The sequence below is a fragment of the Capsicum annuum genome, unplaced genomic scaffold (genome assembly GCF_002878395.1).
Source record: "Capsicum annuum cultivar UCD-10X-F1 unplaced genomic scaffold, UCD10Xv1.1 ctg4748, whole genome shotgun sequence".
Lineage (NCBI taxonomy): Eukaryota > Viridiplantae > Streptophyta > Magnoliopsida > Solanales > Solanaceae > Capsicum > Capsicum annuum.
The window spans coordinates 675,410-691,165 of NW_025855126.1; positions in this window are offsets into that span (position 1 = coordinate 675,410).

The following is a 15,756-nucleotide window of genomic DNA, read 5'->3' on the forward strand; positions in this document are numbered from 1 at the left end:
GAGATTTGAGAGTGAGAGACCACTGATGAGGAGGCACTAAAAGAGTAAGAGGCAACTGGCGTCTGGCAAGAGTGTGTGTGAATTGTGAATATTGAATAAAGGATAAACCCTAAGTGGCTATTTCACTTATTTCATTCTATAAATGGGTATTGGGCTATTGGCCATTAGGAATTAATTAGGGCCTTTAGGCCAAACGGTAATGGGAATAAAATAATTGGGCTTAGCAGTGAGCACTAAAGTGAAATAATGTATTGTTCTTATCGGGTTGTCGGGCCACCCACTAAAAATATTAGATAAACCGAGGCCCGAACCATTAAACCAATTATAAAAATCTTGGGCCCAAAACCCAACTCGACAGGTAAAAATACCGAACCATTAACCCGATAAACATATTATCGATTTGGGTTAATGATTTGAACCAAAATATGAACACCCTACTCTGACTGCTGAATCTGGAATTTACTGCTGATCTAGAACTCGTGTCTCTGAACCTATGGTGTAACATAAGAAAAATCACCATACCATGAATGCGTTAGTACATATGTACTAAGTATACATGTGAGGTAGGCTATATGCAATGGTTTACATGCATGAATAATGTTAACTGCCTGTCAAACATGAATATGAGAATACATGCATAAATACGTAACTATAACTGACAACGTGATTTCATGATTTCTGAGTCTGTATACTGATAATGTGTCATGATAGTAACTGATATGACAAATAACATGAAGGACTATATCTGAATAATACTGATAACATGGGTGACTATAGATGATAGTCTTGAATCTGATGGAACTATCTGAGTTCCGTACTGTATCTAAGTTAACTGTATCTGACAGTCCTGAAATCTGAAGAACTATATGAGTTCTATTACTGAGATTGATTTACTGTATCTGACAGTCCTGAATCTATAACATGAAACTATGGGAAGTAGTATCTAACTAATATGCCCCAAATATACTATAATAGCTGAGATAGGGTCCAATCTATGCCCTGATTAAAAGGGTGTCAATACCGCGCCACTGGTCAGGACAACATATGATTAACACTTATATAACAGGTAACTCTAGCGAGAATGGTGGGAACCCTCACATAACAGGTTAATCCACCTCATCTACCCTCATATAGTAGGCTACGATGTTTAAACCTATGCTGGCTACATAGTTCTGGAATGCAAGGATTTCTTCTAGGAATCACACCCTTGTATAACAGGTGAGTCCCCATCCTTGGGTTCACTCGATGCTAATTCTTACTCCCATCTGAATGGATACTGAACATGATTTACTGAACTGAACTGAGCATGGACTGAGTTACTAAATTTCTGTGGATGGCGGAATACTACTGATATCTGACAACTGACTGAGTCATGAGATCATGGAGATTTTTCCTGAGTCATAAAACTATCTGAAGTCTAAGAGTTCATAGCTTGATTGAGAGTATCATGAAAACATGACATAGATCTAGGCACACAGCTAATATTTTGGGTACAAGTACCCCAAGGACTCAATAGAAGGAAACTGGCATAGCATGATTTACTTGAATACTTGACTATCATCATAATACATACTACCTTCATGGGAGCATTTCGTCAAACATGTAATAGGAATGATCTTGTACATACATGGGGATTTCATGATATCATGCTAGTTAGACGATATTCCTTCATCTAGGCATTTAATCAAACATATGACAGGCATGGTACATGTAAACATCATTATTCTATTCTAATTTCATCATTCAAGGGTTTAAATCTTAGGGTTGCATGAATCTATGGCTATAGTAATTAAACCCACATAGAAACTATCAACAATCATGGAGTAGAATCCAATTTCATATCTATCAAACATGAACATGAGCAGCCAAAATATGAAAACATATAGAAAAGGGATTCTTGGTCTTCATGGATGAAAGGATTCCATGAATGAACACTATGCATACCTTAGTTCGTGATTTCATAAAGATTGATGCTGAAACCTTCTTGAAATTGGACCTTCTATTAAAACCCTAGCTTGCGTTCTTGAGAGTATTTGAGAAAAACATCAATATTTTGGATTAATAAGGGCTAAATCCCATGTTTGGAAGCTTATATGGGGGGGGCGGGGGAAGTTGACCTTTTTAACCCTGGACATGTAATTTAATTTTTTAAAAAAATTTCCAATTGGGCCCTTGGCGCGACGTTGCGTTATCATGCCGTGTCACTGGAAATTGACAATTAGGAAATTGTACGGTGGTGCGACGTGGAGATATCGTGTTACCACCTTGTCTACGACCTGGAAATTTGGCGCGGCGCGCCAATATCATGGAGAAACACTGGAAATTGGAAATTGCCATTTGAGTTATCTCTGCAACACGCTGAAGGCTCAGGTCAAATAGTTTCTCACTTAAAAGGTTCTAACTCATCACCCGGGTGTCAGATTTGGGCAAATTATTATCGATTGAAAGCTTATTCAATTTCCCACGTGATAGGAAGTGAAAATTCTGGAAATACCTCATGTATAAGAATTAATTCTTATTTCAAAGCAAGCGTTAACATCCTTGAGATGATTTTCAAGCTAAGAAAAAGCACGGGTATTACAATATCTTCCCCTTGAGAACATTCGTCCTCGAATGAGACTGACTGAGAGGGGAAAAAAACTAAACATGAACTGAACATGAGTAAATGGAACATGATCTCATGACGGACTTGACTGATAAGCTGAACACAACATACTGAACATACATATCTGATGCATGCGTAACTGATTCATAAATGCATAACTAAAAGTTCTGAAGAACTAGGTATTCTCACAATGAGAATGCACTCCCTTCATGTGAGAGATCTTGAGGTAGACATAATCACCAATCTCAAACTCAAGATCCTTTCAACGAACATCTTCATAAGACTTATGTTGGATCTGAGCAGCCCAGCGTCTTTCTCGAATTAACTGAACTTTGTCTAAGGCATCGAATACTAAGTCAGGACCAATGACTGAGGCCTCACTAAATCGAACCAACCGATCGGAGATCTACATCTCTTACCATAGAGAGCTTCAAATGGAGTCATCTGAATGTTGGAATGATAGCTATTGTTGTGTGCAAACTCAACCAAAGGTAAGTGGTCATCCCAACTTTCCTTGAAATCAATTGCACACCCCCTTAGCATATCTTCTAACGTCTGAATGGACCTTTCTGATTGACCATCTGTCTGAGGATGAAAGTCTGTACTGAGATGAACTTGGGTACCAAGACCCTTTTAGAATGCTTTCCAAAAATGAGAGGTGAATTGGGTACCTCTATCTGAGATAATAGTCAACGAAACACCGTACAATCTGAAAATATCCTTAATGTAGAGATTGACGTAATCCTCGAATGGAAGGAAAAGAGCTAATTTGGTCATTCTATCTACAATGACCCAAACTGAATCATGCTGATAACGAGTTCGAGGCAAACCTATCATGAAGTCCATGTTCATAACTTCCTACTTCCAACTAGAAATACTGAACTCCTGCATAGGACCACTAGGCTTCTGATGCTCTATCTTAACTTGCTGACAGGTAGAGCACTTAGCCACAAACTCTGCAACATCTCTTTTCATGAGAAATACTACCCATAGATAGTTTATTGAGAGCGTCGGCCACTACGTTGTCCTTGCCCAGATGATAGAGGACACACATGTCATAATCTTTTAAGAGCTCTAACCACCTTCTCTAATAAAGATTGAGATCTTTTTGAGAAAAGACATACTGAAGGCTTTTATGATCTGTGAAGACGTCTACATGAACTCCGTAGAGATAATGTCTCCAAATCATTAAGGCAAATACTACGAATGCGAACTCAAGATCATGAGTAGGATAATTCCTCTCATCGATTTAAGCTATCTGAAGGTGTAGGCTATGACCTTACCATGCTACATGAGGACATAACCTAAACTCACTCTAGATGCATCATAATATACTACGAAACTGTTTGAACTATCTGGTAATACTAGAACTGGAGATGAGGTAAGTCGAGTCTTTAATTCCTGAAAACTCTTCTCTCAAGGATCTGACCACTGGAACTTAACATTCTTCTGAGTTAATTTGTATATAGGGGATGCAATGGATAAAAATCCTTCAACAAACTATCTTTAATTGCCAGCCAAACCCAAGAAAATCCTGATATCTAATAGAGAAATAGGGCAAGGCCAGTTTCTTATTGCTTTGGTCTTTTCTGGATCTATTTTAATGTCATCACCAAAAACAACATCGCCAAGGAATTCAACTGATCTTAGACAAAATTCGCACTTACTAAATTGGGCGAATAACTGATGATTTCTGAGAGTCTGGAGTACTATTCTGAGATGGTCTGCATGATCGCGCTCAGTGTGGGAATATACCAGAATATCATCTAAGAAGACTATGACAAACATATCCAAGTACCACTTGAACACACGGTTAATCAAGTCCATGAAAGTAGCTGGGGCATTGGTAAGACCAAATAACATGACTAGAATTAAAAGTGACCATACCTCGTACGGAAAGCTATTTTTGGGATTTCACATTCTCTAACTCTGAGATAATGATAGCTGGATTTGAGGTCTATCTTAAAGAAATAACTTGCACCCTGAAATTGGTCAAACAAGTCATCGATTCTGGGAAGAGGATACTTGTTCTTGACCATAACCTTATTGATTTTATGGTAATCTATACACATTCTAAGTGAACCATCTTTCTTGCGCACGAATAAGACTGGTGTACCCCACAGAGAAATGCTGGGTCTGATGAATCCCTTATCTAAGAGATCCTTCAACTAATCTTTCATTTCTCTGAGTTTTACTGGTGCCATTCTGTATGGCAGAATAGAGATAGGCTGAGTGTCTGAAAAAAGATCAATACCGAAGTTTATTTCCCTTTTGGGAGGAATTCCTAGAAGATCTTCGGAAAAAATATCTGAATATTCATTTACTACAGGGACTGATTCGAGACTGGAAGCCTCGGAACTGGAATCTCTAACATGAACTAGATGATAAACTCACCCCTTAAATATCATTTTCCTTGCCCGAAGGTAGGAAATAAGTTGACCCCTAAAAGCGGATACGCTACCCTTCCACTCAAGGATGGGTTTATTTGGGTACTGAAACTAAATAATTTTATTTCTACAGTCGATTGTGGCATAGCAGGAAGGAAGCCAATCTATGCCGAGAATGATATCAAAATCAGTCATCTCTAATTCGACTAAGTCTACTAAGTGAATTTCAGAAATATCATAATCGGGCAGTTCCTGTATACACGTCGGGCTATAATGGTTTTACCCACTGGAGTAGAGATTGAGAAGGGCCCTGCTAGAATTTTGGGACTGATTCCGAAATCAACTGCTATATAAGGAGTAATGAAAGACAAGGAAGCTCCTGGATCTAGCAAAGCATAAACATGCATATAAAAGATTTGTAGCATACCAGTAACTATATCAAGAGAAATTTCCTGATCTTGTCGAGTATGAATAGCATAGAGACGATTTGGGCGTTGCCCGATAGTAGCACTGGAAGTGGCACCCTACTGATTTGGGCAACTGTACTGAGCTCAGGAGCAATTCTGTTGGCACTGAGGACTTGGAAGCGAATAGTCTCTAACTCTATGTCCTGGCTTACCACAACTAAAACAAAGGCCACTACTTGCTCTACACACACCCTAATGGTGCTTACCACATGTCTGGAAAAGAGGATAGGCGCGGGAACTGCTAATATTGCCCTAGGTATTAGAGCCTGGTGCTCTTTCTTTGCTACCCTCTCTAAACTTAGGAACTGGAGCACTGGCTATAGAGGGAGCTGGAACTGATGACTTAGGATGAAACTGAAAATGGTTTCCTCTTTCTGATTTAGGCTGAGCGAAGTTAAAACTACCTGTCTTCGCTCTCTTATTTTGCTTTTCCCTCTGCTTAATTTTCTACTCTTCTATCTGCTGATCATAGTTCATAAGTCTAGCTAAGGTCATGTCACTATTTGGCATTGTGGATTTGCACTCATTAACCACGTTGTCGTTCACCCTTGAAGTGAACTTACTCGTCATGGATCTACTGTCTGCAACCACATAAGGGTCATTCCTGGATAATTGAGTAAACTTAAAAGAATACTCTTCCACTATCATATTTCCCTACCTGAGGTTGATGAACTCTAGCACCTTTGCTTCTATAAGATTTTGGGGAAAGAATCTGTCTAAAAAATATTAACAAACTCCTCTCACTCTATAGGATCTGCATCATCTGATCTTTCGGACTTCCACTGTTTGAACCAAGCATGAGCCACATCCTGCAACTAGTATGCAGGCAGGTCAGCACTCTCAACAGTAGTCACCCCCATGGCGTCTGTCACTTTCTGAACTTGATCTAAGAATTCCTAAGGGTCTTCATATACCTTAGACCCGAGGAAGGTTGGAGGATTCATTCGGGTGACGTCCCAAATCTTGCTGCAGCGAAGTTTCCCACTAGGTTGGTCGGAGTAACTATTAGCCGTTCATTATGAGCAGCGACTAATTGAGCAAGAGTGGTAAATGCGGTCCTAAACTCCACATGAGAAACATGATCGCCAAAAGGTCTTCGGGCTAAGGGACTGACTGATTTCTTCTCTTAGGAGGCATGTTCTGAAATAAAGAAAAGAAGTGGATTAGACTAAGAGACTGACTTGTGATTATTCTCACTGGCTCGACATGAATACTGAAAGAAGAAAAACTATTCTTAAACATCTCATAGCCTCTTGCACATAAATGTGGCGCGCAACACATCCATGTATAAGACTCTACTAGATGCGGCTTTCAGACTTCCTAGGACTCAATTGATCTTGTCTTTGATATCAAGTTTGTAAAGACCTGATTTGTTGAACCAAAATTTTACACGGTGCTAATGACCTCGAAGGACCACAAGCTAACCCATGACTGATATCTGTACCTGAATACTACATAAGCTAACATAATAATACGGAAACATGCATTGAAAGTTCATAAGATTCTTTCATGAATATAACTGAATAATGTAACATCTGTGTGGGGTAATAGAATATCCAAAACAAAATTGAACTCTAAAACATAATACTATGTATCTATTCTGCATCTAGTCTGAAAGCCTCTACTGTCTGAAGAATCTGAATAAGGAGTTGATGGTACTTTTCCTTAACTAACTCCAACTAATAAGCTAATCAATGAGATACTATAAAATCATTATGTCCTCAAAGGATGAGGACTCACTTCTACTCTGACTGCTGAATCTGGAATCTACTACTGATCTAAAACTCGTGTCTCTGAACCTATGTTGTAACATAAAAAGAAAGCACCATAGCGCGAATGTGTCAGTATATATATACCGAGTATACATATGAGGTAGGCTATATGCAATGGTTCACATGCATGAATAATGCTAACTGACTGTCTAACGTGAATGTGAGAATACATGCATAAATACGTAACTGTAACTAACAATGTGATTTCATGATTTTTGAGTCTGTATACTGATAACGTAATATGCTAGTAGCTGATATGACAGATAACATGAAGGACTATATCTAAATAATACTGATAACATGGGTGACTATAGCTGACAGACCTAAATCTGATGGAACTAACTGAGTTCCATACTGTATCTGAGTTGACTGTATCTGACAGTCTTAAAATATAAAGAACTATCTGAGTTCTCTTACTGAGACTGATTGACTGTATCTGACAGTCCTGAATCTATAACATAAAACTGTGGGAAATAGTATCTAACTGATATGCCCCAAATATGCTATAATAGCTGAGATAGGGTCCAACCTATACCCTGATTAGAAGGGTGTCAATACCATGACACTGGTCAGGACAATATGTAAGTAACCCCCATATAACAGGTAACTCTAGCGAGAATGATGGGAACCCTCACATAACAGGTTAAACCACCTCATCTACCCTCATATAGAAGGCTACGATATCTCAACCTATGTTGGCTGTATAGTTCTGGAATGCAAGGATTACTTCTAGGAATCACACCCTCGTATAATAGGTGAGTCCCCATCCTTGGGTTCACTCGGTGCTAATTCCTACTCCCATCTGAATGGATACTGAACATGATTTACTGAACTGAACTGAGCATGGACTGAGTTACTAAATTTCTGTAGCTGATGGAATACTACTGATATCTAACAATTGACTGAGTCATGAGATCATGGAGATTTTTCCTGAGTCATAAGATTATCTGAAGTCTAAGAGTTCATAGCTTGATTGAAAGTATCATGAAAACATGACATGGATGTAGGCACACAGCTAATATTTTGGTTACAAGTACCCCAAGGACTCGATTGAAGGAAACTGTCATAGCATGATTTACTTGAAGACTTAACTATCATCATAATACATACTACCTCCATAAAAGCATTTCATCAAATATGTAATAGGCATGATCTTGCACATAGATTGGGATTTCATGATATCATGCTAGTTAGACAATATTCCTTCATCTAGGTATTTAATCAAACATATGACAGGCATGGTACATGTAAACATCATTATTCTATTCTAATTTCATCATTCAAGGGTTTAAATCTTAGGGTTGCATGAATCTATAGCTATAGTAATTAAACCCACATAAAAACTATCAACAATCATGGAGTAGAATCCAATTTCACATCTATCAAACATGAACATGAGCAGCCAAAATATGAAAACTTATAGAAAATCCATAACTTGAGTTTAGGAAATGGATTCTTGGACTTCATGGAAGAAAGGATTCCATGAATGAACACTATGCATACCTTAGTTCGTCATTTCGTGAAGATTGATGGTGAAACCTTCTTGAAATTGGACCTTCTTTGAAAACCCTAGCATGAGTTCTTGAGAGTATTTGAGAAAAACACCAATATTTTGGATGAATAAGGGATAAATCCCATATTTGAAAGCTTATATGGGGGGAAATTAACCCTTTTAACCCTAGACATGTAATTTAATTTTCAGTAAAATTTCCCGATTTGGGCCTTTAGCGTGACGTGGCATTATCACGCCGTGTAACTGGAAATTGACAATTGGGAAACTGCATGGTGGCGCGATGTGGAGCTATCGCATTGCCACCTTGTCTATGACCTGGAAGTTTGGCGCAACACGCCAGTATCGCGGAGCAACACTGGAAACTGACAATTTCCATTTGAGCTATCTCCACTATGATCTGAAGGCTCAGGTCAAACACTGTCTCACTAAAAAGGCTCTAACTCGTCACCTGGGTGTCGGATTTGGGTAAATTGTATATCTATTGAAACGTTATTCAATTTCCCACATGATAGGAAGTGAAAATTATGGAAATACATCGTGTATAAGAATGAATTCTTATTTCAAATAAAGTTCTAACATCCTTGAGATGATTTTCAAGCTAAGAAAAAGCACGGGTATTATAATATCTCCTCCTTGAGAAGATTCATCCTCGAATGAGCTTGAATAAGAGGGGAAACAACAAATTGAACATGAACTAAACATGAGTAAATGGTACGTGATCTCATGACGGACGTGACTGATAAGCTAAACATAACATACTGAACATGCATATCCGATGCATGCGTAACTGATTCATAAATTCATAACTGAAAGTTCTGAAGAACAAAGTTTTCTCACAATGAGAATGCATGTCTGATGCATAACTATATAGTTGATCCGATACATGAATGCATGAATGAATATGCGGTGGTACTTAATACCAAGACTATTATGGTATACTAAGTTTGTGCTGCACACTAATCATGACACTGAGTAAGATTAAGGAGAACTATTACCTTAACCTTGATCCCCAATCTACGAGTCTAATAGTCTAAGATTTCAACTGAAATCTCTTCATAAGAGAGGTTGTTCTGAACATCTATGCTCTGAATAGGGACTACAACTGATGGGTCACCTATACACTTCTTGAGCAAAGAGACATGAAAGACTGTATGAACTGAGGCTAGATCTGAAGGCAATTCGAGCTCTCAAGCTACCTTGCCAAATCGACTTAGAATCTTGAAGGGTCCGATATATCGGGGACTGAGCTTTCGCTTTTTGTGGAATCTCTTCACTCCCTTCATGGAAGAGATCTTAATGTAGACATGATCATAAATCTCAAACTCGATATCCTTTCTACGAATATCTGCATAAGAATTTTGTAGGCTTTGAGAAGCCGGACGTCTTTCTCTAATTAACTGAACTTTCTCTAAGGCATCGAATACTAAGTCAGGACCAATGACTGAGACCTCACTAACTTTGAACCAACCAATTGGAGATCTACATCTCCTACCATAGAGATCTTCGAATAGAGCCATCTAAATACTGGAATGATAGTTATTGTTGTATGCAAACTTAATCAAAGGCAAGTTGTCATCCCAACTTTACTCGAAATCAATCTCACACGCCCTTAGTATATCTTCTAACATCTGAATGGTCCTTTCTACTTGACCATCTGTCTGAGGATGAAAGTCTGTACTGAGATGAACTTGGGTACCAAGACCCTTTTGGAATGCTTTCAAAAAATGAGGACTAAACTAGGTACCTGTGTCTGAAATAATAGTCAATGGAACACCGTGCAATCTGACAAGCTCCTTAATGTAGAGCTTGGCATAATCCTCGGCTGAATAAGAGTTATGAACTAGAAGGAAAAGAGCTAATTTGGTCATTCTATCTACAATGACCAAGACTAAATCATGTTGACCCCGAGTTCGAGGCAAACCCATCACGAAGTTCATGTTCACAACTTCCCACTTCCAAGTAGGAATACTGAACTCCTACATAGGACCACTAGGCTTTTGATGCTCTATCTTAACTTACTGACATATAGAGCACTTAGCCACAAACTCTGCAATATTTCTTTTCATCCTACTCCACGAAAAGATTTCCCGCAACTCATGGTATATCTTGGTGGCCCCTGCATGAATAGAGTAACACGCACCATGTGCTTCTGCAAGAATTTTCTGCCTTAAGTCATCTATGTTTGGAACACAGAGACGACCTTGACAATGAAGAACACCATCTCCCCCTTGGGAGAAAAGCTCTATTTTTTTATTCTGAACTGACTCTTTTAGCTTGACAAGGCTAGGATCCTTATCTTGCTTTTCTTTTACCTCAGAAACTAAAGATGATTCTGAACTACTCTGAACACATACACCACCCTCTGAAGAATCGAATAATCTAATGCCTAGTCTATCAAGCTGGTGGACTTCCTGGACTAATTTCTTCTTACTATCATCAACAAGAGAAATACTACCCATGGACACTCTACTGAGAGCGTCGGTCACTACGTTGGCCTTGCTTGGATGATAGAGGACACTCATGCCATAATCTTTTAAGAGCTCTAACCACCTTATCTGATAAAGATTGAGATCTTTTTGAGAAAAGACATACTGAAGGATCTTATGATCTGTGAAGACATCTATATGAACACCGTAGAGATAATGCCTCCAAATCTTTAAGGCAAAGACTATGGCTGCTAACTCAAGATTATAAGTAGGATAATTCCTCTCATGAGGTTTAAACTATCTAGAGGCATAGGCTATGACCTTACCATATTGCATGAGGACACAACCTAAAACCCACTCTAGATACATCATAATATACTATAAAACCGTCTGAATTTTCTGGTAATACTAGAACTGGAGTTAAGGTGAGTCGAGTCTTCAATTCCTGAAAACTCTTCTCGCAAGGATCTGACCACTGGAACTTGACTTTTCTCTGAGTTAATCTGGAGATAGGGGATGCAATGGATGTAAATCCTTCAACAACCCATCTGTAACAGCCATCCAAACCCAAGAAACTCCAGATATCTGATAGAGAAATAGGGCAAGGCCAGTTTTTTACTGCTTTGGTCTTTTGAGGATCAACTCTAATGCCATCATTGGAAATAATATGGCCAAGGAATGCTACTGATCTTCTCCAAAATTTGCACTTACTGAATTTGGCAAAGAACTGATGATTTTTAAGAGTCTGGAGTACTATTCTGATATTGTCTGCATGATCGTGCTTAGTACGGGAATAGAACAGAATATCCTATGAAGACTATAATGAACATTTCTAAGTACTTATTGAACATTGGTTCATCAAGTCCATGAAAGCGGCTGGGGCGTTGGTAAGACCAAATGACATAACTAGAAATTTGAAGTGACCATACCGCGTATGGAAAGCTGTCTTGAGTATGTCACATTCTCTAACTTTTAGCTGATAATAGCTGAATCTGAGGTCTATCTAAGAGAAATAACTGGCACCCTGAAGTTGGTCAAATAAGTCATCGATTCTGGAAAGAGGATACTTGTTCTTGACTGTAACCTTATAGAGTTGATGGTAATTTATACACATTCTGAGTGAACCATCTTTCTTGCACACGAATAAGACTGGTGTGCCCCACGGGGAAATGCTGGGTTTGATGAATCCTAATCTAAGAGATTCTTCAACTGATCTTTCAGTTCTCTTAGTTTTATTGGTGCCATTCTATATGAAGGAATAGAGATAGGTTGAGTGTCTGAAAAAAGATCAAAACGGAAGTCTATTTCCCTTTTGGGACAAATTCCTGGAAGATCTTCGGGGGAAATATCTGAATATTCATTCACTACTGAGATTGATTCGAGACTGGGAACCTCAGACCTATAATTTCTAACATGAACTAGAGGATAAACACACCCCTTAGATATCATTTTCATTGCCCAAAGGTAAGAAATAAGTTGACCCCTGAAAGCGGATATACTACCCTTCCACTCTAGGATGGGTTTATTTGGGAACTAAAACTAAACTATTCTATTTCTGCAGTCGACTGTGGCATAGCAGGAATAAAGCCAATCCATGTCGAGAATGACATCAAAATCAGTCATCTCTAATTCGACTAAGTCATTTGAAGTGACTTACTGAAATATCATAATTAGGCAGTTCCTGTATACCTACCAGGATATGATGGTTTTACCCACTGGGGTAGAGACTAAGAAGGGCTCTGCTAGAATTTTAGGACTGATTCTGAAATTAACTGCTATATTAGAAGTAACGAAAGATAAGAAATCTCCTAGATCTAGCAAAGATTAATGAAAGATTTGTAAAGTACCAGTAACTACATCAGGAGAACTTTCCTGATATTGTCAAGTCTGATGAGCATAGATATGATTTGGACGTTCCCCACTAGTAGCACTGGAAGTGACACCCTATTGATTTGGGCGACCGGACTAAGCTAAGGAGCAATTTTGTTGACCCTGAGGACTTGGCTGTGGATAGTCTCTAAATCTATGGTCTAGCTTTCCACAACCAAAAAAAATGCCACTACCTACTCTACACACACCCTGTTAGTGCTTACCGTAAGTTTGGCAAAGAGGATAGGTGCGGGTACTGCTAACACTACCCTAGGTATTAGAGCCTTGTGCTTTTTCTTTGCTACCCTCTCTGAACTTAGGAACTGAAGCACTGGCTGTAGAGGGAAATGGAACTGATGACTTAGGACGAAACTGAAAATGGTTTCCTTCTTCTGATTTAGGCTGAGCGAAGTTAAAACTACCTGTCTTCGCTCTCTTATTTTGCTTTTCCCTTTGCTTAATTTTCTACTCTTCTATCTGCTGAGCATGGGTCATAAGTCTAGCTAAGGTCGTATCACTATTCAGCATGGCAGATCTTCACTCATTCACCATGCTGTTGTTCACCCATGAAGCGAACTTACTCATCTTGGATCTACTGTCTGCAATCACATGAGGGGTATACCTGGCTAATTGAGTAAACTTAAAAGAATACTCTTTCACTGTCATATTGCCCTGCCTGAGGTTGATGAACTCTAGCACCTTGGCTTCTCTAAGCTCTTGGGAAAAGAATCTATCTAAGAAAGCAATGAAAAATTCCTCCCACTCTATAGGACCTGCATTATCTGATCTTTTGAACTTCCACTATTTGAACCAAGCATGAGCCACATCCTGCAACTGGTATTCAGCTAGCTCAGAAGTTTCAACAGTAATCACTCCCATGGCGTCTATCACTTTCTGAACTTGATCTAAGAATTCCTGAGGGTCTTCATCTACCTTAGACCCGAGGAAGGTTGGAGGATTTATTTGGGTGAAGTCCCGAATCCTCTTTACAGCTGAGTTGGCCACTGGGTTGGCCAAAACAACTGTTGGTCGTACATTATGAGCTGCGAATAATTAAGTAGGAGTGGTAAATATGGTCCTGAACTCCACATGAGAAACATGATCATGCAAAGGTTCTTCAGGCTGAGGGGCTGACTGATTTCTTCTCTTAGGAGACATGTTCTAAAATAAAGAGAAGAAGCGAATTAGACTAAAAGATTGACTTGTGATTATGATCACTGGCACGACATAAATACTGAAAGAAGGGAAGCTGTTCTTAAACATCTCATAGCCTCTTACACATAAATGTGGCGCGCAACACACCCATTTACAAGACTCTACTTGATATATCTTTCAGACTTTCTAGGACTCTATTGAACCTGGCTTTGATACCAAATTTGTAACGACCCGATTTGTTGAACCGTAATGCTACACGATACTCATGACACTAAAGGACCAAAAGCTAACTCATGACTAATATTTGTACTTTTATACTACATAAGATAACATATAATGCGGAAATATGCACTAAAAGGCCATAAGGTTCGATCATGACTATAACTGAATAATGTAACATCTGTGTGGGGTAATAGAATACCCAAAGCAAAACCCATGTAGAAACTATCAACAATCATGGAGAAGAATCCAATTTCACATCAATCAAACATAAACATGAGTAGCCAAAACATGAAAACATATAGATAATCCATAACATAAGTTTAGAAAAGGGATTCTTGGACTTCATGGACGAAAGGAGTCCATGAATGAACACTATGCATACCTTAGTTCGTGATTTCGTGAAGATTGATGGTGAAACTTTCTTGAAATTGGACCTTCTATGAAAACCCTAGCTTGAGTTCTTGAGAGTATTTGAGAAAAACATCAATATTTTGGATGAATAAGGGCTAAATCCGATGTTTGGAAGCTTATATAGGGAGGAAAAATTGATCCTTTTAACCCTGGACACGTAATTTAATTTTTAGTAAAATTTCCCAAATTGGGCCCTTGGCGCGATGCGGTGTTATTGCACCGTGTCACTGGAAATTAACAATTGGTAAACTGTACGGTGGCGCGACGCGGAGCTATCATGTTGCCACCTTCTCTACAACCTAGAATTTTGGTACGACACGCCAGTATCGTAGAGCAATACTAGAAATAGACAATTTTCATTTGAGCTATCTTCGCGATGCGCTGAAGGCTCAGGTCAAATACTATCTCACTAAAAAGGATCTAACTCTTCGCCCAGGAGTTGGATTTGGGAGAATTATATATCGATAGTAAGCTTATTAATTTTTCACGTGATAGGTAGTGAAAATTATGGAAATACCTCATGTATAAGAATGAATTCTTATTTCAAAGCAAGTTCTAACATCCTTGAGATGATTTTTAAGCTAAGAAAAAGCACGAGTATAATAGTCTACTTTGGATAGTCGTATATAATTCCTATTAATTTAAGGAAAAATATATTTTTAAATTGATTGAAAAAATATTCTTTATTCCTTTTATTTCTTGACAAAATATTCTTTATTCTGTAGAAAAAAACAAAAAACAAGAATATTTAGCACATCTCTTTAAAATAAAACAAAACACTTCACTATTTTTGACTCGCACTTATCGTGGGAAATCAAACGTAAGTTTCATGCACTGATCCTTGTGGCTTTCTTATTATTGTTTGCTATGTTAATTCTTATGTCTTTCTTACTATTGTTTCATCAAATGTCAACTAGTAAGTCCTCTTA